We start from the raw sequence: 23,635 nt of genomic DNA, 5'->3' as shown, positions 1-23,635 counted from the left end.
AATTAACCTGAGTACAATCCACACTGACACAGTGCTGCCTCTGAGGCTGGCTGGACTTGAAAATGTCCAATGTCTGTGTTCTTTTACATAGTTTATATGGATCTGTGTGTAGATATTTTCAAATGCAGTCAAGATTTTGACCCAGTGCCAGCATTACTTAACCAGTGGACTGGGAGACAGAGAAGGAAGGCTCCCATCAGGTTGGGGTAGGTGTAGCCTGGGATACCAGATGAAGGCAAGTACTTGCAGCTGTGTGCAATCACTAAAGAAGTAATGGCTGCCTTTAGGCTAGTAAGTTTTTTCCTTCCTTTAATCCTATATTGCTCTTAGAGCATTCAGGAGAAATGATGCTGGCCAGTGCGTTCCTGTGGGTTATACCTTCCTTGTCTGTTAAGTTGTGTATATGTAAGAGCACAGCTAAAGGAAAAATAGGTATGGTACCCCTGAAAGAGAAATTCAAATATTTTATATAGTGAACGTGATCTGACAGATTTCACTAGTGAACAGAATTTTCAGTAACAGGTAAGCTTCCAATTAAGTATAATTCAAGTCTCTTATTTATTAAACAGCATGTGGTTTTTACAATAATGGTTTTTGTCCTAAAATATCTTACAGTTTGCTTTCAGAAAAAGAACAAAATCTGTGAATATTTTGCTTCCCTACAGAATTAAGGAACTAGCAAAGATTGAAACAGAAATGTCTGTGGGAATGCAGAATGATATACTACAAAATTCCTAGTCCAGGGTATTACCAACTCTCACAATTATTTAATATCTGAAAGCCCAATACTTGGCATCTTTTAGATTTGAATTTTAAAATAAAATAATAAAGTAGTTGGAAGAGAAGATGAATAGAAATTGTTGTAATGGAATTTGCTGTTTACAGAGAAATATTTGCCTAACTACCTGAACAAACAGCTTGGAAGTACCAGTATATCCAACAGTGAGTACTGAATAAAGAGCATATTCATGAATAATATGTTTGAGAAATTGACAGGCTCATTAAGTCAATAGATTGCATGAGAGAAACTGTCATAATGGATTCCAGTGGTTTCTACAACAACAGAAACTGGAATCATAATTCACGCACATAAAACATTTCACACATTTCTTATGGAAGGTTAATGGTTGTCATGCATGTAAAATGCATACCACATAGTCAGATACCTCCATCTCATGCATCTTTCTCCTCCAACAAATACGCATACTGTCTTTGTATCTCATCATTACAGATTATGTTTTTCAATTGCAGATGTCTGGTTTGTAAACAGAGCACTGTATTATGTTAGAAAACTGAAATTTACAGACACACCTTTCAGAGCATTGATAAACAGGGAACAAAGTATAATTGGAGTTTGACTACATGATACCTGGCCGTCAATTTTTTAGAAGCCAGCAGTGAAAAACTTGTCTGAGTTCGGAGAACTTCTGCTGAGGATGAGATACAAAACAAAGTAATTTAGCACATGGTATAACAAAGGGCCAGCACTGTATCTTCAGAGGCCACTATCTGACAGATGAGGAACAGTCAGTGATAGCTAGATTTTCGTTTATGAGTATTGTGCTCATAATTACTCATGGCTGCAATATTAAAGCATCCACAACTCTGTTTTAAGCAGGGGGGAAGGGAAGGGGGGAGGAGAAATCACTGTGTACATTCATATTTGTATCTGTGTATGTGTATACTTGGTTTCATATTAACAGAAACATAGTGAACAACTTAGGGTATGTTCAAAAAAAAAAAATAGTGGATTCAGGCAAAGAAGCTCAGGATACTGATGCTTATTCAGCACTAAATTACTGAGTGGTACCAAGAAAGCATATACTAGCAGCTGTGGAAAACTAGAAATGAGAATCAAAATGGTGAATGGCTCTGACAGGGTGCACTTCACGTACATATGTCAAATGTGCCAAAAACCACCAATTTTACATTCATTTAGTGTTCAATTTACAGTCCAGACTTTGTAATTGATAAAAGAATCCCTAAAGCTATGGGTTGCAGAGACAGTCCTGTACAATGTTTGATGGGAAGGAGGATAAGGTTTGAGTTCTTTGCTAAGTTCTTTATCATATAACACTGTAGGAGAATGGATACAGGATGCCATCTACCCAGTATTTAACAAGAAACTGGATCAGTCGGTAAAAAAACAGCACTTGTAACACTCTCTACGTTTCAGATTTTAGAGCAGATTTTCCAGAATAACCCTGGAAACTGATAGTGAGCTTGTTTCTATCAGAGTAAGCTGGATTGTCAAGAAGAATCATCTTTCAGGCATCCTCAGTGTTATAGCAGGAAGTTGCCTTGAGAACTTAAATTCAAAAGTAGAAAGAAAAGATTTTAAAAAGTTACCTAAACCCTGCTGGAAATGTTAACAGAGCTCTAGCTGACTTCACTACGTATTCAACACAAAGTTATTTGTCCCTTAGCGGTACTAAATCTTTTAATAGAACTTTTTTGGGCTTAGAGCAGTCCAGGAAAATTCCAGACTTCTCTTTTGCAAAGAAAGCCAAGAAGAAAAAGAATCCGTAAAGCAGAAGTATGTTAGTAGGCAAAGCCTGAAGCATTCAGGTGCAAGGGAAGGTTGGGCTGATTTTCTCAGTTCTACGCGGATGCCTCTGGCCAGCGTTTATCTGAAGATTATACTGGCTATTCTCAATTTTGAGGTTTGCCTAATATTCATTTGAGCACCATCCAGGAAGAATGCAAAGGCCGCACTACTTTTCTAGAGCACGTACAGGAAAAGGAAAATATTGAAAAGGATACAGTTATTTTGTTCTAGCTATGAATTATGTGAAGTATTACACATCTGTATTTTTGGTTTAAATGTTTATCTTTTTGTAGAGTAGAGGCAGAGATCAAATACTATTCAAATAATAAAAAGATGTACACAAAATCTGATTCTTAAGTATCAAAACTTTTCTTTCAATTCTCCATAAGAGTCTTCACTTCCATAATTGATTTCACATGAAAAGTCCTGCTTGGAAGTAGAACCACAGTATCATAGAATAACCTGAGTTGGAAGGGACCCACAAGGATCATGGAGTCCAACCCCTGGCTCCACGCAGCACCACCCAAAATCAAACCCTATGTCTGACAGCGTTGAACTCCGGTACTCAGGGCCGTGCCCACAGCCCTGTGAATGCTGTTCCACGCCCACCGCCCTGTGGTGCAGACCCTTTCCCTGACCCCCAGCTGCCCCTCCCCTGACACAGCTCCATGCTGTTCCTTCGGGCCCTGTTGCTGTCACACAGAGCAGAGCTCAATGCTGCCCTCCACTCCCTGTGAGGAGCTGCAGCCGCCATCAGGCCTCCCTCAGCTCCTCTGCGCTGAGCAAACACGGGGCTCTCAGCTGCTCTTCATATGTCTTGTCCTCTGTATCCTATTGTGGTGCCCCAAAGTGCACACAGAGCTCAAGTTGCTCTTGTAATCATTCAAGTAAATTTTTACAAAGAGAGGTGTGTTTATTGGTTGCTGTCATGAAAATAATATCTCCAGTCCACTAGATAATATTTTGCCTTCATGAGTCTGCAGACTCTGAAAAATGTACCTGCATTACAAAGATGACCGCAAGGGAAATAGCTAATGGAAGCTTTTATCATGTTATTATCTCAAACCCTCAACGTTTACTACATCATTTCCATTACATCAGTTTTCATCATTGGGATGCACTAAAAAGAGTGTGGCCAGCAGGTTGAGGGAGGTGATCCTCCTGCTGTAATCTGCCCTCATGAAGCGACATGCGCAGTGCTGTGTCCAGTTCTGGGCTCCTCTATTGAAGAAAGACAGAACTTTTGAAGAGAGCCCAGCAGAGGGCCACAGAGATGATGAGGGGCCTGAAGCATCTCCTGTATGAAGAAAGGCTAGGAGACCTGGGGCTGTTCAGCCTGGAGAAGAGAAGGCTGAGAGGGGATATTATCCATGCTTATAAATATCTGAAGGGTAGAAGACAAGAGGATGAGGCTGGGCTCTTTTCAGTGGTGTGCAGCAAAAGGATAAGGGGCAAAGGACAAAAACTGCAGCACAGGAAATGCCATACAAATGCGAGGAAGAACAGCTTTACTGTGAATATGACACATGAGCCATGGATGAAAATGTCTGCCCAGAGAAGTGGAGTCTCCTTCTCTGGAGATACTGAAGATCCATATGGACACCTTCCTATGCAACCCGCTGTAGGGAACCTGCTTTAGCTGGGGGTTGGCTGGTTGAACTCCAGAGGTCCCTTCCAGCCCCTACAATTCCGTAATTCTGTGAATCAGGCAGAAAATGTGATTAGTGACTTTAGATTAATTGGCTACAAAAACATTCAGACCTTTCATTTTCTTTTGCATTCTTTTCCTCATTTCAAGTGTTTAAAAACTATCTGACATATATATAGTTAGCCAGGCATGTGTTCTGAGAATTTAGATGGAAAATTGGAGAATTCAGTGTCTTTGATAAAGACATGGGTACAGTTTGCCCTAGTATCCATAGACATTATGAACAATCTTGTGTTCAGTTGTGATTGCAGATTCATTAATGGCTTTGTTTTGGATTACATGCATTTGGTGGTTTGCTTACATACAATGTAGCTTCTAACTTCACAATCAAGTCCTGAGAAAGCAGATTATTTTAACCCCCTTTCAGACAGCCTCCAAAACACTACTGAGTGCCTTTGCTAGTAAGGCCAGTAGAAAACATTTTCAAAATCTTGGTCACAATGGAGTTTTTATCTTTTTCACTCTTTTCTTATAATTTTATTTTCATTAGTTATATATCATTATACAGGAGCTGCTCTGAAAGTAACCCTCCTATTTTTTCATGTTGGCCCATGAAGTTAGAGGCAGGTACTGGTGGTATGGCAGTAGAGGTTGAACTTTCCGTCCAGTATCCTTTACATTTTGTTGCCACATGACAGATGGCAGCAAAGGAGCAGTCTGACACAATAGTGTCTAACATGGAAATGTGTATGAAGTACAGGAGTGTAAATGAATTCCTCCATGTGGAAAAAATGGCACCCACTGATATTCGTCAATGCTTGTTGAACATTTAATGTGAACAAACAGTGGATGTGAGCACAGTAAGGTGGTGTGTTTCAGCAGTGATAACAGCAACAGTAGGTCACCACTGTTGGGGCAGATTGTTACGAGTGTGGCGTGCAGGCTTTTGCTCATTGCTAGTGAAAATGTACAGCTCATGGGGTGACTGCATTGAAAAATAGTGCTTTGTAGATAAGAATTTGCTCTATCTAGTAGTATTATTGTGTTCTTTGTATCTGTTGCAGTTTCTGTGGAAATAAATAGAAGGCATTACTTTTGGAGCAACCCACATATTAGTTATACATAAGATTTTTTAGCCTATGTTTTCCTACATCAAAAGATGTTGGACTATAAAGCTCTGCTATTCAGTTGCTTAAATTCCTCCTCTTTCTGGTTCTGACTAGCTTCTTTTGTCTGCTGGAAGAATACAGAAATAAGTGAATCTTCATCTGCAGGTGACATTTATTTTTTCTTCCATGTCCTCAGATTTTAAGATATGTAATCAATCACTGGAGGAAGGTGTAGCAGTTACAATAGCAATAGGTGTAGCAATACAAAGTTAGACCTAGCTGGCCATAGTGAAAGCAGAGAAAGGTGTGGGGTAAAAGAAGCAGCATGTTGCCAAAAAAAAAAAAAGTCTATCAGCTTGTAGGCACAGAGCCTGGCAGTGACGTAGAAGAGGCTGGAGCCTCCCACAGAGTAATGTAGGATCTTCCAGGCTGGGATGGACTGTGAAAGAAAAGAGATGGAGCAGGTGGCTTCACTCAAAAGAAGGGAAGGGGTGGCAATAACATTTTGTTTGTGCTCTTTTGCCTTTAGTTTTAATTAAGCTGTTCTACTCAAACAAATACTACACACACTCAGGGAGGACAGTCTGGTTAGTCTGAAAGAGGAGTGAATATGTTGACAAAGTTATTAACTGGATACTCAGACCGGTTTCACTCAATTCAATCTTAGTAAGTATGGAAACTTTTCAAAATCTGCTACATCTTCTGCATATCCCTTTTCCATCTCACATTCTGCTGGACTTCTTTGCTCTGTCAGATCCCTTTCCTCTGAGGTGGCTTTTGTCTTCTTTTCCTCATTTCTTCTGACTTCTTCACATGGCAATCTTCCTACTTCTCTGGCTTTCATTCATAGATTTCAGATCCTTATTTTGAAGGCATGATAACATAAATAACTTGGAAGACATGAGAGAAATCAAGACATGAGCTTTAGAAGAGAGCTGTCAGAGCCTCCTCCCATTAATTCTTTTGACACAGCAGGATGTTTTGTCTGGTGGTTTGGTAGGAACTCAAGATTTTTACCATACTGGTCCTTTCTGACCTACAATCTGTACTTCCCTGGATCTTGCTTGGATTAGGTTTCCTACAAAGAGTTTTTATTTTTTTTTTATTTTTTGTTTATCCCTTTCCTGCCGTTGCTGAGAGAGAGAGCTTACCTTTCCAAATTAGTGCAGGAATTCCATAGCAGCAGTTAAACTGTTGTGGTGATTTCTTTTTTTCTATTTGGAGTGACAGTCCTAAAAAATTAATATTCATTATTTAATTTCAAACCCACAGCATTAAATTCACTTTGATATTAGGCAGGGAGAGTCTGCCCAACTGTAAATACATGTGAAATACTGACAGTTATTCCATTACAGCACACACTGGTTATTACATTAAATGCTTAATAAAGCTACATTAAAAGGCTAGTGAGAGTGAGATAGAAACTTCCCACAGAAAAGAAATATTGAGTAATTATTTCTGTTGTGTCTTTAATTCCTTTTGTCTAGACATCAGAACAGCCTTTGTGCTTTTCCTGCCAACATTAATAAAGTCTCTTGAGAACACATAGTAAATTAACTAATATAGCAATAGAAGTAATGGGATGAGAATTACAGAACTATAATAATAACACAGCTTAAATTAATGAAATATGCCCACACATGCAAACCTATACCTACATGCAGCTGTATGTATGTGTAACTTCTGTGCCAAGCTCTCCAATCACATAATACCATAGCAAGTCTAGTTTTTTTAAAATAGATTTGTATCTAGATCCATCTCAGATGGACCTGATTATTAGATCATTAATAACCTGTATGTATGAGTATACCTTGTGCATGGATGCTCAACGCCACATCTTTGTGTATATGCAGGCATGCCTGCATGCTCCACCACAGCCATGCTTCTCTGAGGCAAGTATGACTTGTACCCTCTGACCTCAGCTGCAGCCCCTACAAATCATGAAGTGATTGAATATTTGAGGGCTGCTCCAAAAGTAATACCTCCTATTTTGTTCTGTTGACTCATGATGTCAGCGGCAGATGTTGGTGGTATGGCAAAGAGGTTGAACTTTCCTGCCCATATTCCATTTCATGTTGTTGCCATGTGCCAGATGTCAGCAGAGGGGCAGTTTGACACGATGGCATGTAACATGGAAATGTAAATGAAGCAAAGAAGTGGAATTTAATTCCTCCGTGCAGAAAAATGGCACCCATTGACATTTATCAATGCTTGCTGAACATTTATGGTGACCAACCAGTGGATGTGAGCATAGTGAGGGGTGGGTGGTGCATTCTAGCAGTCATGAGAGCAACAGTGGGTCACCTCTGCTGGTACAGATTGTTACAAGTGTGGCATGCAGGCTCTTGTTCACTGCTGGTAAAAATGTTCACAGTGGTAAAAATGGACAGCTCATAGTGGTGACTGTGTTGAAAAATAGTGCTCTGTAGACAAAAATTTTCTCTATCAAATAGTATTATTGTGCTCTCTGTTGTAGTTTCTACAAAAATAAATAGGAGGCATTACTTTTGAAGCAAAGTCTCTGCCCCTCTTAAAACAATGTAATATTACATTTCTCATACCTTATTTTCCAAATACTCCCACTGGCTGTTATAGTTATTTCAGGATTATACTGCTGTCAACACTGGGTGAGCATTACCCACACCGACAAGCTTAGTCTCTGCACCTCTCTTCTCCGACAGCCAGTCAGTGGAACTTCACCAAGATTAACCACAGCTCAATTTGTTATTAGGGAACAGTTGAGCCCACTCTTAGAAGACAACAGAACAGGAAAGTTTTACAATTTTAAGTGTGCATGCAGTCGTTAAACTGCTCTGACCAGTTCTGAAGGAGTTGGTGATTTTTTCTGTTTGTTGGCCACTGTCTCCAGAGCAACTAACTGGTTCTACATGCAGCTGCAGCAAGCCAGCAAGGCGGTAATGGAATACATTCCTTAGTGTGAGTCAATGCCTCTGCTGAGGAGGAAGCATGCTGCACTGGAAATAGACTCTGAAATGGTGTGTTCTGCTCAGAGACTGGAAATAAGGAATTGTCTGGAATCAGATTCCTTCCTCCTCTGTAAAAAGTTCTTCAGTCGTGCTGTGCTGCGGTGGATCGGTGGTCCTGCTGTTCTGCCTTGTGCCGAGATCTACCTCCTCAGCCCCAGCATTGGCTGGCAGTCACTTCCTTCTAGAGCAGCCTTCAGGATGGTGGCTTTCACACCGTGTCCCACAGACCCCTGGGGATTTGCTGAAAGCCCCCAAAAGGGCTTCAGAATGGGATGACAAAAACCAAGCAGTATAATTTAAATGTAGGATCCAGGAATCTGCATTTCCCTTGGAAAACTGATGACCATCAACAACTCGAAAAAAGTTGAAATTGATTTATATACACAATGGAGTGATACCACTGTGTGAAGTGAGACTTATTCTGCCCTCATAAAACCAGCATCAGCCTGGAGAAACTGACTGCACTGGGAACATCCCCTGGGCAGATGTAGAAGGCAGAAACCCTGTCCAAAATGATCTGGCTTGTGTTGTTTGATAAGCTTTAGGCATTGATGAGTAAAGGATCGAAAATATTTTGTCATGTGGGTGCTGGTGGTGGGGAATTAGGACACATTCTTGAGACAGTATAAAGGCAAATTTGAGGAAAAGTCAAATAAAGTTGCGTTCCGAACAGCAATTTGCAGTAATGATTTAAATTAAGTAAATGATTAACACAGTGCTTTTATTTAGATACAGTTGCTGCTACTAGTCTGTGGAATAAGCTGCATGAATTTTAGATTTATATTTTAAAGCAGCATTGCAATGCCTGAATTAATAATTCAGAAACCAGAGGTAACTGTAGGGCAAATTATTTTTGCACCAGTGTAATTCTCCATGCAGTCAGAGCTGCTGTGGATGAATGTGCTGCAAACAGAATGAGAGCTCGCTTTGCGTTGCAGATATTATGTCATCTACTTTAAAAATAAATCTACGGTTCCAGCCACAGATTGGTAACCTCAAATGTAACATTTCAAATTTGTCTTAATAAATCCAATGCATTAATAATATTCAAAATTTTAATAAAGATGTTGTCTTCAAATTGCTGTTTGGAATGTGATTTAATGTTACTTTCCCTCTGAATTTCCTCTAAGACATTTATAATGAATTTCTTAAAACTGAGCCACAATTTCCTCAAAATAAAACCAGATGACAAAGTACATTTGCTTCCTTAGCAGTCAGACTTAGAGAAGGCTTACTGAAAGGCTTATGAAAGATATCAGAGTTAGAAATAGATTGGTCAATAAACATATTAATTTTATTCTCAGCTTAAAGTAACTCATTGATCTCATTTTCTGATAAAAAATAATCATTCTCACATGTGAGTTTATAAATCTCGACAGCTGGGCAGCTTATTTTTATCCAACCCCTAATGGGCAAATTGCAACCACAGTCATCTCATGAGCGTTTCCAAGTGGACTTGAAGGGACCACCCTAACTAACTGTGATTCATTGATTCTCTTGAGTAAAACACTTTTTTCAGAAAGGAAATGAAATAATGGCTTTGTCTTCTCTGTGAGACCATGTATAAGGGTAAAGATGAGAAGAAAGTAATTTGCAGTTTATCTCTCATTTTAATAAATGTTAATAATGTTATTGAAATCTGCAAGGATGTCCATGTCAACAGCAGAATTTGGCCAATAAGATCTTGTAAAGTTGTTATACTTTCAACATGATTTCTTGCATAATATCATTCAAGGAATGTCATGGAGGACCTCATATACTACAGCTAATAACTTGTGTTTGTCTCTGGAAAGCAGCCTGGGCAGTTCCAGTTTGAGGATGGAGAACCATGCTGCTCTTGGTGCACTTATTTGGACATAATTTGTATTCTGGTGCAATTATTGACTCTGTTAAAGACGTGCTTTTTCTTCGTTGTAATAATGTTGCCCAGATTTTCTGACCATTGGTTCTTGTTATGTTTTTCTCTACTGGATTGCCCATGATAGAATTATCAAGCATGATACTTTAAGTATCAAATGCTTATTTTGTGTGTATAAATAGGTCATGCCCCTAATAACTGTAAAGCATCATAACCATTATAATTTGTTTTTCACTTTCCTTTCTATCTCTATAGGCAGTACACAGTTCTCCTGTATCACTACTATGAACAAAGATAAAATCATTTTCCTGATTCTTCATGCTAGTTCCCATTTTATACAAGCATGGACTATAGTAAGTATTCCTGGCACTAATTGCATCCGTATGCCCACAGCAATGAATAAAACTTTTTCCAAACTTTTAACATTATTGCTCCAAAGAGCAGAATGTGCAGGAGAAACAATTTTGCTCTCATAAAAACAAAGCAATAACAACAACAGAACCCAAATGCCCTACATTTCCAGAAGGCTTGAGCGCAGGCAGCAGGACTGCTACCCAGCCAGATGCTTCCTGTTCTGGTACATGGAATTATTATGCCCAAAGTATGGGTATTTGCACTGAGGTTTCTGCCATCCCAATCCACAGTTTTCTTGAGGTCCTTCTGGACCTTCTGAACACTTCTGGACACTTCTATCAGACACCCCAGTTCGGTGTCAGCTGTAATTTCTTGAGAATTGTAACTGATGGAAATTTTGAACATAGATCCCCATACTGACCTCTGCTTACTGGTGAAGTATACTCACCAGCCAAGGATTGAACTGCCGCTCTGAGCCTGATAGTTCAGTCCATGCTTCCAAATCATTCAGTCTTTCATCATTATGGTTTTCTGTCCCATTCATCAATTGGCACATTTTCCTCTGCTTCCAGAAGGGAGGGCTGAGGGAGGTAGTGTCAAAAGCCATAATGAGGTCAAGTTATGTTACAACTGACACTCCCCATTATCCCACAGAGGCAGTCATTTCTCTGCAGAAGTCAAGAACTTTGATTATGCATGATTTCTCCTTTTGAATGCATTGACTGCTCCTGATACCTGTCCGTGCTTGAGAGAGCCTGATACCTTCACGTGTTCCTGATACCGTCCCATGCTTAGGAGAGCCAAGAGGTCATGTTCCATGGGACAGAGCTGAGACTGACAGCCCTGTAGTTCCACGAGTCATCCTACTTGCCTCTTTAAATTAGAGATGTAATGTCAGTCTTTTCCCTGTAGTCAGGAGCATTCCTAGTTGTCAGTATCTCACAAATGATAAACAGCAGTCTCACACATCCATCAGCTCCTCCAGCACCTTCAGATGAATCCCATCTGACTCTTTGGATTTAAATGCATCCACCTTCTCTTACTATCTCGCTTTTTACTTCTGGTTCCTCCTCTTCCCAAAAGAGTGGAAGACTGGGTGGAGGCTTTGCTTGTGAAGCAAAAAAGGAATTGAGTACTTGAGCCTTTTTTACTCTGTCCATCAGGAGGCTGTGTCCCCCACGCATTAAAGGATGCATGTTCCTCCTGAACCTCCTCTTACAACTACTGTTCCTGTCACTCTTAAAATGTCACACTGCTCTTAGCTCCAGCTGGGCTTTGGCTTCCCTGATATATTTGATCTTTCTTATTTCTTGTGCCCATGGAGAACTTAGATAATTTATTAATGGTGGTATTAATATCACCACCATAAATCAGTTATGTCCTTCGGGGCCAAGTAAGCAATTCTTTAAAAACAGCAAACAATAAAATTAATAAATGGTTTAAAACTGTAATTAAGATCATTTTAGACTGCTGAAATAGATAATTTTAGTACTTATGGGCCAAAATAGTTCCCGCTAACATTTACATATGCAGATATATTGAAATAACATACATAAAACTAAATGGGGTAGATGAAGGAAGTTGCTGGGTCTTCAAAAAAATGAAGATATTAGCCTCCATTTTTACATATCCTTTGCATCTAAGCCACAGGACTGAAGAGTATTCCTTCTTTCTTGGCTATATAAATATTTACTGATACAGTGAATGTGTGACATCTTCTACACTGTAAAGTTGTGCTTTAAACGTGATATCTTAGCAGTTACAAAACTGTCCTTGAAGATGGAAGACTTGTGTCAAACTTCTATTCCAAGTCTTGTAACTAGAGTATGAATCAAGGTCTGCACATCTTGGATATATGCTTTAATCATTCTCTGGTGAAGTCTGAGGGCAGTACCACCATAACATTAGCAGTAGTTCTGACCTTATTTTTCAAATTTATTTGAATTAAAAAGTGGCTAAAAGATATAGACCCAAAACTTAAGAATTTCCAAATATGAGATATTCACAAAGTTCTGCTGAATATAGCCTGGGGTGATGGTGAGTCCATTCTGTACCAGTATCTTAATTAGACCATATGGCACATGAAAGCTCCCTCTAATCCAATTTGTAAATTACACAATGGAGGAAATTTAACCAATTTAGGATTTCCTTTCATCCTGCCTCTCTCTTCCCCATGCAATCAAAAGACACATGCTTGAATCTACTAAAATGAGCAGAATCATAATGTTCCTTGTTGTAAAGATAAGATTCTGTAAAAGTATTTGCAGGACTGGGACTAATTTGGCTGTCAAGCTACAGAACTTCACTCTGATTTCCATTACAGGCTGGAAATGCAAAGACTTTTAGGAAAAGTGTAATCTTCAGGTAAAAAAGGCTGTCGGATTGGGAAATTGTTAATAAGACATAACCCCCTCTCTTATTTATTATACCTCCATGACTGGAATGACTTTATTTTGCAAAGCACCAGCCTAAAAAACCAAGTCCAGATTCCAAAAAGCTACTAAAGTTACTATAATCACAGCAATCTCGCTTATTTCAGAGAAGGAAGACCTGCATGTTGGACAGCATGCTCCAAGAATCTCTCCTGCAGTGTGCAAAATGAGAGTAATAGCTGGAAGGCAAGTGTAAACTCTTGCCCTTGACTGCTTGGAGAAGAGACTGTTTGGGAAGCAATATACACAAGTCCAGGGAACTAAGGATAGCATAGCAAAGTCTTTCCAGAGATCTCTTTTACATTGGTGGCTGGAGGTGGAGGATAGTTGCAATAATATCTTTAATCATAATAAAAAAGAACAAGATTTCCGTATGTCTAGCAACTATGCCAAACTCCTCCGTAAACTCCTCCTATGTAGCATTTGGCAGTCTTAGAGTGACAGGAAAGCAAAATTTCCTTTCTTTTTTAGTATACTTCTAAAAAATCTACTAATGGTATCTGATTTATTTCAGTACTATTCAGAACAAACTAAAAAAAAATAAATCTGAAATACACTGGGATTGTGTATAAAGGACTGCTGTGGGTTTTCCTTTTAACAGGATCTGTGAATGAGGAAAAGTGCTATTTCAGGAACAGCTGGAGGAGGCAAAAGATGGCATCACAGAATTCTTAGATTCTTTTTGTGGTTCTATTTCTCCCTAAATAAAAAGAAGAAAAAAAGACAGTAAAAAATACGTAACATCTCATACTTCAGTGAATACAAATGTACCAAGGAAACCTTCGTACTTTGCTCCAAACATGCCTCTAAGATGCAGAGCAAGCATGCATTGCTTTGAAGTTGTAACACTGATGCTGAGGTATTTGTTTTCATGGTTGAGAGCCCTTTAACGTTTTCTGTTTTATCTACTTAGTACAAACTAATGTTTAACTCATATCTTTCTTTTCTATCATGACTAAGTTACATGTGGTTCATCTCACCTACACACAACTGTTTCTACTTAGGTTTGTATTCTAAGATGTTCATCATTTATGTTTCTACCCTATTTTAGTGTAAAGTGAGCTATTATGTAGGTTTGTTTAGCTCTCTTCAAAACTATAAGGGCTAAATAATGAGCACAGACGATATGCCTCAATTCCAGATAAATGAAACTATGTAAGATAATAGAATCATAGAATCCTTAGAGTTGGAAAGGACCTTTAAAGGCCATCTAGTCCAACTCCCCTGCAATGAACAGGGATACCACAGCTATGTCAGGATGCCCAGGGCCTGATCCAGCCTCGCCTTGAAAGTCTCTAGGGACAGGGCATCAACCACATCACTAGATAACCTGTTTCAGTGCCTCACCACCCTCACTGTAAAAGACTTTTCCCTTATATCTAACCCAAATCTACTCTCCGTACGCATTAAGCCATTTCCCCTTGTTCTATCACCACAGACAGTGCAAAAGAGTCTTTCTCCTTCTTTCCTGTAGTTCCCCTTTAGGTACTGAAAGGCTGCTTCAGATCACCCCTGAACCTTCTCTTTTTTTGCCATGACAGATGCATATCACAAACCTGCTCTCTCTGTGCCTTTGCTGTGACTTTATGCTCTATGTGGTCCCATCCCTGTTCTCACTTCCTTTTCCTGATATTGTGTGTTCTGGAGATTTTTCAAGATCCTATGAGAACAAGAAGATTCACTGCTTTTCTTATATATAAGTATCTCACTGAAAATAATATTTGTACATGAAAGAAGAGGATTCAGTCCTTTGTTTTCAGAATTAATGTCCTTGTAACAACAGCTTGAGAAGAAGTCAGAAACCCTCATTTTGATGCCAGATTCCTTGTGTTTGTAAGATACAGAATATATTCCTAGACTTGTCACTTGCTGTGACTTTTTTTATGCTCAATGATAGTCATAGAATCATAGAATCACAAAATCATAGAATGGCCTGGGTTGAAGAGGACCACAATGATCATCGAGTTTCAATCTCCCTGCTATGTGCAGGGTTGCCAACCACCAGACCAGGCTGCCCAGAGCCACATCCAGCCTGGCATTGAATGCCTCCAGGGATGGGGCATCCACAACCTCCTTGGGCAACCTGTTCCAGAGCATCACCACCCTCTGAGTGAAAAACTTCCTCCTAATAGCTAACCTAAATCTCCTTTGTCTTAGTTTAAATCCATTCCCTCTTGTTCTATCACTATCCACGCATGTTAATCTTGTTAATGAAAATCTATCCTTTAAAGAAAAATGTAGTTTTTCAGCTACGGAGGATATTTGCCTTTAGAAATAGAGACCTGGTAAGAAATCATAGCAGAGAGTAAATATCTAGACCAGAGAAGGCAGCTGGCACTTTGGGGGATCACTTTGCTTGACCTCTAATGGGTCAGACATCCTATTGTGACTGCAGATGCTTGGATCCTTTCTTTGATGAGCATAATCTCATCTAAGTGACTTCAGAGAGCAGCACAAATGGACAGCAGACATGCTCCAAACTGGCATATGTCCCACTAAACTTCAGTACCCCTGATCTAAGCAGTAATGAATCTCTCAGGGGTGAGAGGGACAGTGTCTCACCCTGGCTTTTGTTACACTCTATTTAAAAATAAAAAATCAAGCCTTTAATAGAAAATGCCATAGTAACAGCCTCAAGCACTCTTTCAGTGTCACTGTGGGGCTCACACTAATTCTAACAAATTAACAAGAAAATTAATGACACTTAGGAGGACTGGACTGCAGCTTTGGTGCCCAGCCTTCACGCTGATCCAAGGCATCCTGTGCTCTGCAAAATGTTTTGTCTTCCTAATGTTATGTCTTTTGAACCATGGTCAGTTTGCAACAGAGGCATGGCTGAATCAAAACCACAAGCGGTGGGAGAACTGAAGAAGTTATTCCTATCCACTGTCCAGGGAAAGTCAATTTGAGGCAAATTGTTGTACATTTTATTCCGTTCCCTTCCTGAAGTAACTGAATGTCCTTTGATGTACAGCTAATAAGCATCCTCCAGACTTTGTGAGTCTTCATAAAAGTGTCAGTTCTATATAGGCCAAGACAAACACGAGATTAAGGCAAAACAGAATGAAAATCAGCTAAATGGAATACTGAAGCACCACCACTTTTAATTTCCACTTCTGACCTTTCTTCTGCTATGGAAATAACTGTGCTGGACAAACGAGGGAGCTCTTCAGCTTACCAAACGTATGTGTACAGAAAGCTTGGAAAGATAACAGGAAAACTCACACTGGCTCAGATTTCCTTTGCTTCTGTTTTCTGATCTGTTCTTTTGGCTAAACTTTTCCTAGATGAGCCATAAAAAATCCTCACTGGAAATCTACAGCATTTACATTGGTTGGAGTGAGCCAGCTGGATCACTCGTCAGACACTTCTCCAGCCACTCAGAAGTGTTCTGTCACAATGTCTACTTGTCCATCTTCTCTCATTAGCTTCTCAAATGGTTGGTGTTCACACAGTCATGACACCATGTACCAAATTTGTACATTAGCTATTTCATTCTCCATTTTAGCAGGGTTCCCAAGGAAAAAAAAAAAAAACAAAAAAACAGCAGGTTAAAATAATATTCGTAAATTATGTATCTTCTGCTTTCATGGCTGTTTCTGACAGATAACCGTGATTACCATCAATGAACTTTCTCTATTAGAATTCTCTCAGGATGATTCTTAGTACTGGAAATTGATGTGTGGTCTTAATGTGTGCTGAAATGGGCTTACCCAACCATTTTTTTGAACATTAATCACAAGATTCTGTCAAAGCATTGATTGTGTTTTATATCTGAAAAGTGGACTATATGTTGCAATTAGAATAGCTTAAGATGCTTTCAGAAGTTAAATTCTGTGGGGGAAAAAACAACCATAAAATGTACGTGAAAAACAAGCAAGATACATCCATCAATCTTTACAATCTTAAAAATGTGTATCTCAGTTTTGCAGAGTCTTTGTGGAAATTCACTTAACCAGCTGCTCTGTCTGCTCTAACCGAAAAAATGATGAAAAATTAATGGAAGAAATAATGAACCCATTTCACAGCAGAACAAGAAAAATTGTTCTTGGCCCTGCTGAAAATTACTGTTTGCCTGCTGTAGTAAATACAACACAAGAACTCTCCTTGCCTGTGCTCACTCTGCCCCGCTCAGCCAGTGCCTTCTCTCACCAAAATGTACTTGCTTCAGGTAAATGAGCTAGCAAAATTGCACAAGTTTTTTTTTTATTTGGCTAACATGTAAATCAAGTGGACTCACTGCAGTCTAGCTACTGAAGGACCTGGGGGAACGATTCTTGTCCTTTGAATAGGAGGCAGATGCTGGGGAAAAAAAGAGCAAATAGACATGGCTTCATGTGGTAGAAAGATCTAAGGAATAGTTGTTGTATAAAGCACCTGGGATTCTAAAGCAGCTGAAGTCATTCAGACTAGAATAAATAAATACTGTCTTCTTTGCCAGACTGTAAGATTAGCAAACACTTAAAAACAGTTTGTCCATATTCAAGCATGAATACTCCCTCATGTTTGCTTGCAGTTTAGGAACAGCTGAAGTTAATTATGCCTTCTAGACTTTTAGCATAGGACTTTCACAGGTTTTTACAACCTTTTAATGATTTATCTGCACTTTGTCAGTGTTACAGGCTGTGTGGCTGCAAATAGTGTTATGGTATGTGTGGCTGCAAACACACGTGTATGTACTTGAAAGCTGACATGCAGTGGGTTTGACTGCAAACATACAGCAATTAATGGGAAGCTTTTCATCGATTTTGGCTGAGTTTGGAGAAGACCTGTAATGTGAGAACCAATATGACAAATTTTGTTCTCATCAAGATGGCAGATGCCCACGTAATCCTCCCTAGATCCCACCAGCTGCTTTCCAGGTATTCCACTCTTTCTCCTTCTCCTGTAGCTTTACAGTGAAAATTATGGCAAACAAATTGATGTTTGCAGCACCCCGTATCTGTTCAAGCAAAGACTTCTATGGCTTGTAAACACAAGTGAAACACACTGAGGAGAGAAACAGCTGGAATAAAAAGCTGCCTTTGTGCAGGACCAACCACAAGCATAAGCAAAGCTGGGATTTGCCCAGGACAGCTGACTACCAAAGGCAACATAATTCTTAAGCCCTACCACTTACTTCCCAGGTGCAGGACCCTGGAAGGCCATCTGGGTGCTGCTGCTGGCAGCAGAGCCCACAGGACAGCAGTGCTCCTCAGGCAAGACACGATGTCTACACTCCTACCTCCAGCCAGGCCACATTAGCCACAAACCCAACTTCACTCAGCTCTCTGTCCCTTCCTGCTCCTAGCCCAGGACACTTCTCTAAATTGTGTTGAGACAACTCAGTCGTGTTAAAACTGCAGAGAAGCTTCGAGCTAGCTCTGTGTTTGGACACTTGTTCAGGGCTGCGCTGGCTGGCTGCACCATCATGCCAGATGGCAGCTCGAGCAAAATCTAAAATCCAATAGTAAAGACAAAATATTTTTAGTTTTCAGGCCTGCACTGTATGGAAGAACCCATTTAATACTATGAGAAATAACAAGATTGGTGACACTTAATTCAGCTTAAATCTGAACTTAATTTTAACACGTAGCAACAAAGTAATAACTCAGAATTTGGCCTACTCATGCAGAAAATCACATGCAGATTACCAGAATAGATTCAGCAGCTTGGTGAAAGACAAAGTTCCCTTAACAAATTACTGTATTCAAATGCTTTCTAACCACCCTCAAGAAAATCTGTACTTTTACTTCATTCACTCCCCACTTCCCTTTCAATTTCTACATGCTTGGAGCAGTCTTAATTGCATAACGGAGGATAATTTTGAATGCCTTTAGTCATGATGAATTAAAAAAAAAAAAAAAAAAAAAGAATTTCTGAACATGTGAGATTAGAGAGAACGGGCTTTATCCCTGAGTCTTCCCCAAAAGGTGTATGTTCTTATCAAAGCTCAGGAAGCCAAATTAAAGAAAATCCTTAATTCTGTTACTTCTTTGATCTGATTTCATAAGTGAAGCATTTTCTCGTATGATTATACGTGTGTGCAGGTTTTCAGTAGATGGATCCCAATGCATGCATGCTAAAACAAGTGGCACTGTATCATTACTCAGCCAGAGTAAGAGAAGGATGAATCAGAATTAACTGGGTGTTGCCAGATACAACAGGCTTTGTGCAAACTGTCTTCAGATCGTACCAGTCTGATAACAAACGTTTTTATGGTAGCTGACCCTTACTGTATACTACAGAAGCAACTTGGATTTTGTAGGCATTTAGAAAACTCTGCAACCAGTACAGCCGTGTTTCTTTGTTGTGAGGAGGGTTGTATAAATTTGGCTCCGCTCCAGTTTAGGAGCTTCGTTAAAACTGAACAAACACCAGAATTTTAAACCAGGGAGTCCTTCCCCTGAGGAAGACTAGGCAGTGGAAACAGACTCAGGGTATTAAAACACCACTTCTTGTGCTCTGGGAGAGGAAGCAAACAGCCCGGATGCAACTGGGGAGAAGTACTAAGCTGTCACGCCCTTTCTAATGAACAAAGCTTATTTTCAGTTTGTTCCATTAATATTACCCTAGCATTACTTACTCAAGTAACTAAGCAACCTTCAGCGGCTTACTGCTGAAACGGTTGGAGTCGCTGTTGCGGTGCTCTGAATGTTTTTGTTAGCTACTGGATGTAGGAAACAGGGAGCCGGGTTGTCCTGTACCCTATACTGCAGTGCCACCTTATGGCACTCGTTCTACAAATGCCTTCATTTTTTTCCCTTACGTTCTTCCATCATGTTTTAATCAAATTAGAAGCTACAGTGCAGATAGGCCAGTGAGGCAGAAAGATTTGGGGAGCTGCAGCTTGACTGACAAAGTCACTTCCTTATGCCATGACAGATAACAAACCTGGAAAAAATATTATCTAATTAATGTGGCTATCTTAAAAATTAACAGCAGGTAGACCATTCATGACTGATGCTTATTTCCCAGAAATGTCCAGTGGCAAGAAGCCCAGGCCTAGTTCCTCACTGCCCTTTTGCTAGACTGCATATTCCAGCCAACTTGTTTGATTTGGACATCAATTCTCATCCTCTTCACAGCGTTTTCCTTCTGTATAACAATTGAAGAACCAATTCTTCTCAAAATTTAGTTCAGAATGATGCAATATCTATTCTTTAATGAAGCCTGTCATCATTGATGTGATCTTCTTTTTCATGCCACTGATCATTTTCGTTCTTCTCATCCAGGTTTTCTCCAGTGAGCTCATATCTTTGTATTCACAATTTTGCTGGTAAAAGATTCTGACAATACCTGTACTATTCTGATAATACCTATACTATTCTGACAATGACTGTACTATTCAATTTTCTTGCTGTTAGCAGGGATAAAGAAATAACAATGCTCCCATTTAATTCTGGGGGGGAATAACATTGAGAGAGGTTTAAACTTCGCAGGAAGAAAGTCCTAGATTTTTGTTTTGGAAGCATTCACATCCCTGAAGGTGCTCCAGGCCAGGTTGGATGGGGCCCTGGACAGCCTGAGCTGGTGGTGGGCAGTCCTGCCCATGGCAGGGGTTGAGATGGGTGGGCATTGAGATCCCTTCCTCACTCTATGATTCTGTGATATATTCACCTTAGACACGTATGATTTTAAAATGAAGAATGGACATAGTATTTTGACAGTTTTCAAATTGACCAAGGTTATGTTCAAATAATTCTATAGTAGTTGGGCATACCCATTAGCATAAAATATCATCTTCTTTTCTCCCAGGAGTTTACTACGTAAATGAAGACAACCTTTTCTACAGCAGTGCTTCTCAGTATATTTTAAGAGTGATTAATTTGGGGATTAAAAAGAATACATAAAATAATAGGAAGCATGGAGAGGAATGGCATGAAAGGATAAATAACTCAAAGAAGAGAAATATATTTTCCTAATAATAATGCAGTGAAGCATTCAGAACGGCAAACAGAAACCATAGTTTATTAATCCATTTTTCTGTCACTGCCAGAAGCAAAACATCTGGAAGACCCATGAAAACTACTGCTCTTCCAAACTCCAGCAACTCCAAATAAAACAAATCATCTAAAGGATTTTGATGATGTAATTAATTTCTCTAATTTCCTCATCAGATTGCACATGTTTCAGTATTAAAAGTTGGGAGAAGTGTTGCTGTCTAATGCTGGAATTACTAGAAAGCATAGAGCAGAAAGGGAATTAATCAAGAGAAGTGGGAGTCAAAACAGCAAAAAAAAGAGAGAGGTTTTTTTGGTAAGGCATGCAGAGGGGCAACGTGGACCTGAGAAAAGGAAGAGAGGAACAGCAACAATAGAAATGTTGGGCAGGAGCATCAAATGAGATGGAGGAGGGTATGAAGAAAAGTGGAAGGATAAAAAAAACAAAACACAAATGAAAACTTAGAAGAAGGAATAATAACTGAAGAAGGATGGTTCCTGCTAAGCAATTTTAAACAATTACAATTAAACTAGAGGATGCAAATGGAGTGAAAGCTGCCCATTCAGATTCTGAAGAGAGAAAATGAACAAAGACTACATCTGTTCTGTTTGATGGCTTCATTCTTCAGTTTGTTCACAGGTCCTGGTCCTCAGTCGCTCACATTTCAATACGTTCCTCCATTTGTGTGCTCTTTTGGAGCTACCTGGCCACTTTCCCCTGGGGAGAAGCCAGGGCACAGCTCTGGTGCCTGCTCCCCATGAGCAGCATGGATAAGACTGTGCTGCCTTCTTTCCCAGTTTGTGCTGGAAGGGACCTTTGAAGGTCATCTAGTCCAACTCCCCTTCAATGAACAGGGATATCTACAGCTAGAAAACTACTAAATAAACACAAAGAATCATTACTATAAAAACCACTATACGGTGGTGCCACAGTGGAGATCTGGGCAAGCATTGCAGTGCAGATGTCTGCCCAGAGGACAGTAGCCTGAAGTAGCCTCAATGCAGTAGCCATGCTGGCAGCCATGGGTCACTCCCCTATTGTGCTTTCTTCCGTTAGCTGGATCTCTGGTGGCATATGAAGAATAAAAACCAGGCAGCGAACCTCAGACTCATTTAATGAAGCAGAGATTACTGCTGGATTTAGTTACATAGTGAGCTGGGATAAGGCCCAAGTGCTGTATGCTCCCCCAAATCTCTAACGTGACAGCAGACATTTGTAACAGCAGCTGCAATCCAGAAGAATGATAACATTTCAGGATCACACCCAGAATGATAGAAAAGACTGAGTTTTGGCCTCCTGTCACACAACACACCCTCAGTGTGGTAACAGTAGAGTCACACATGGCAAAATGCTCCATTATGAAATATTACATAATCATCTTCATCAAATAAATTTTCTGTTGGCATTCTCTGCTTATGATTTTATGTTTTCCTTTTCATTGTTTACCTCCTTCATGAATTCGCTTTATCCATTGCTTTTTGGGGAGGGGAGGATTTAATTATTTCAGGATGCTGTAATAGTTTTTAATGAAGAAAACATGCAAATGTTGATGAAATAGCATGAAAGGTAAAAATGTCACAAGAACATAATAAATGCTTTCCTGTTTTTCCAGGGGAGACAAAAATGGCTCCTTTCCCCTCAAAAATAACCACTTTTTATGATAATTAGAAATGTTGATAACACACCAGTCTGTAAGTGCGTAAGTATAAAAACTGCTCCACTTTTTATTTCATGTGAATAGGTGGATAACACTGGACTTGGAATAAGCTTGACAGCATTCTTTTTTAATAATAATAATGTGGGATTTTTTTTGTTGATCAGGACCATGCCTATAGTTAACAACTGTTCACAGGTCTCCTGAAACCTTTACTTCATAGGGTTGCCTCTTGAAGTTGTAGTATGTGAGATAATTACATGCTTTAAATCTTGCACACAGAGACCAGTACGTTTGGCTCTTTTTAGCTGAAGTAGATGACCCTCATCTAAGGAACAATAAAACCACAGACGGAAGTTGTGAGTCCTTGTTTGATCATGTACGGCAGGGATGTGGCACATCCCTCCTGTTATGAGCAGGAGCTGGTTTTCCAAATAAAGTGCTGAAGAAATATGCATCAGTAGGGGTACAAGCTGGGTATGAAGCGGATTGCTTACACAGAGGTATTGCTGCCTAGAATCATAGAATGGCCTGGGTTGAAGAGGACCTCAAAGATCATCGAGTTTCAACCCCCCTGCTATGTGCCAGGCTGCCCAGAGCCACATCCAGCCTGGCCTTGAATGCCTCCAGGGATGGGGCATCCACAACCTCCTTGGGCAACCTGTTCCAGTGTGTCATCACCCTCTGAGTGAAAAACTTCCTCCTAATATCTAACCTAAATCTCCCCCGTCTCAGTTTAAGACCATTCCCCCTTGTCCTATCACTATCCACGCATGTAAATAGTCGTACCCTCTCCTGTTTATATGCTCCCTTCAAATATAGGAAGGCCGCAATGAGGTCTCCCTAAAATCTACTCTTCTCCAAGCTAAACAATCCCAGTTCCCTCAACCTTTCCTCACAGGAGAAGTGCTCCAGCCCTCTAATCATCTTACTGGTACCAGAAGAAAGGCATGGCTCTCGCTGTTGGGGATCTGGGCCACGTCTAACAGCACACCCCAGACCTGCCCGCAGGAGCTGCGCCAAGCAGGAAGATACCGCCTCCATCCCGACGGCACCGCCCGCAGCCCCCCGAGCATGCGCATGGCGGAGGCGGAACGCAGAGTAAGGCGTCGGTCGGCCCGG

At 40.0% G+C, this 23,635-nt stretch overlaps 1 long non-coding RNA gene across 1 annotated transcript; it reads right to left on the bottom strand.

The window, feature by feature from the left end:
• Positions 1-5,464: 5,464 nt before the first annotated feature.
• On the bottom strand, positions 5,465-23,610 carry LOC146545589 (uncharacterized). Its single transcript, XR_014880100.1, has 3 exons — positions 23,446-23,610; positions 10,953-11,085; positions 5,465-6,537 (listed from the first exon to the last, which is right to left on the bottom strand). It is a non-coding gene; the product is annotated as an uncharacterized LOC146545589 (long non-coding RNA).
• Positions 23,611-23,635: the final 25 nt, after the last annotated feature.

This window comes from Meleagris gallopavo, chromosome 1 (genome assembly GCF_905368555.1).
Source record: "Meleagris gallopavo chromosome 1, MGAL_WU_HG_1.1, whole genome shotgun sequence".
NCBI lineage: Eukaryota > Metazoa > Chordata > Aves > Galliformes > Phasianidae > Meleagris > Meleagris gallopavo.
Note: the sequence above shows the minus strand (reverse complement) of the source record. Positions and strands in the feature narration are given on the sequence as shown.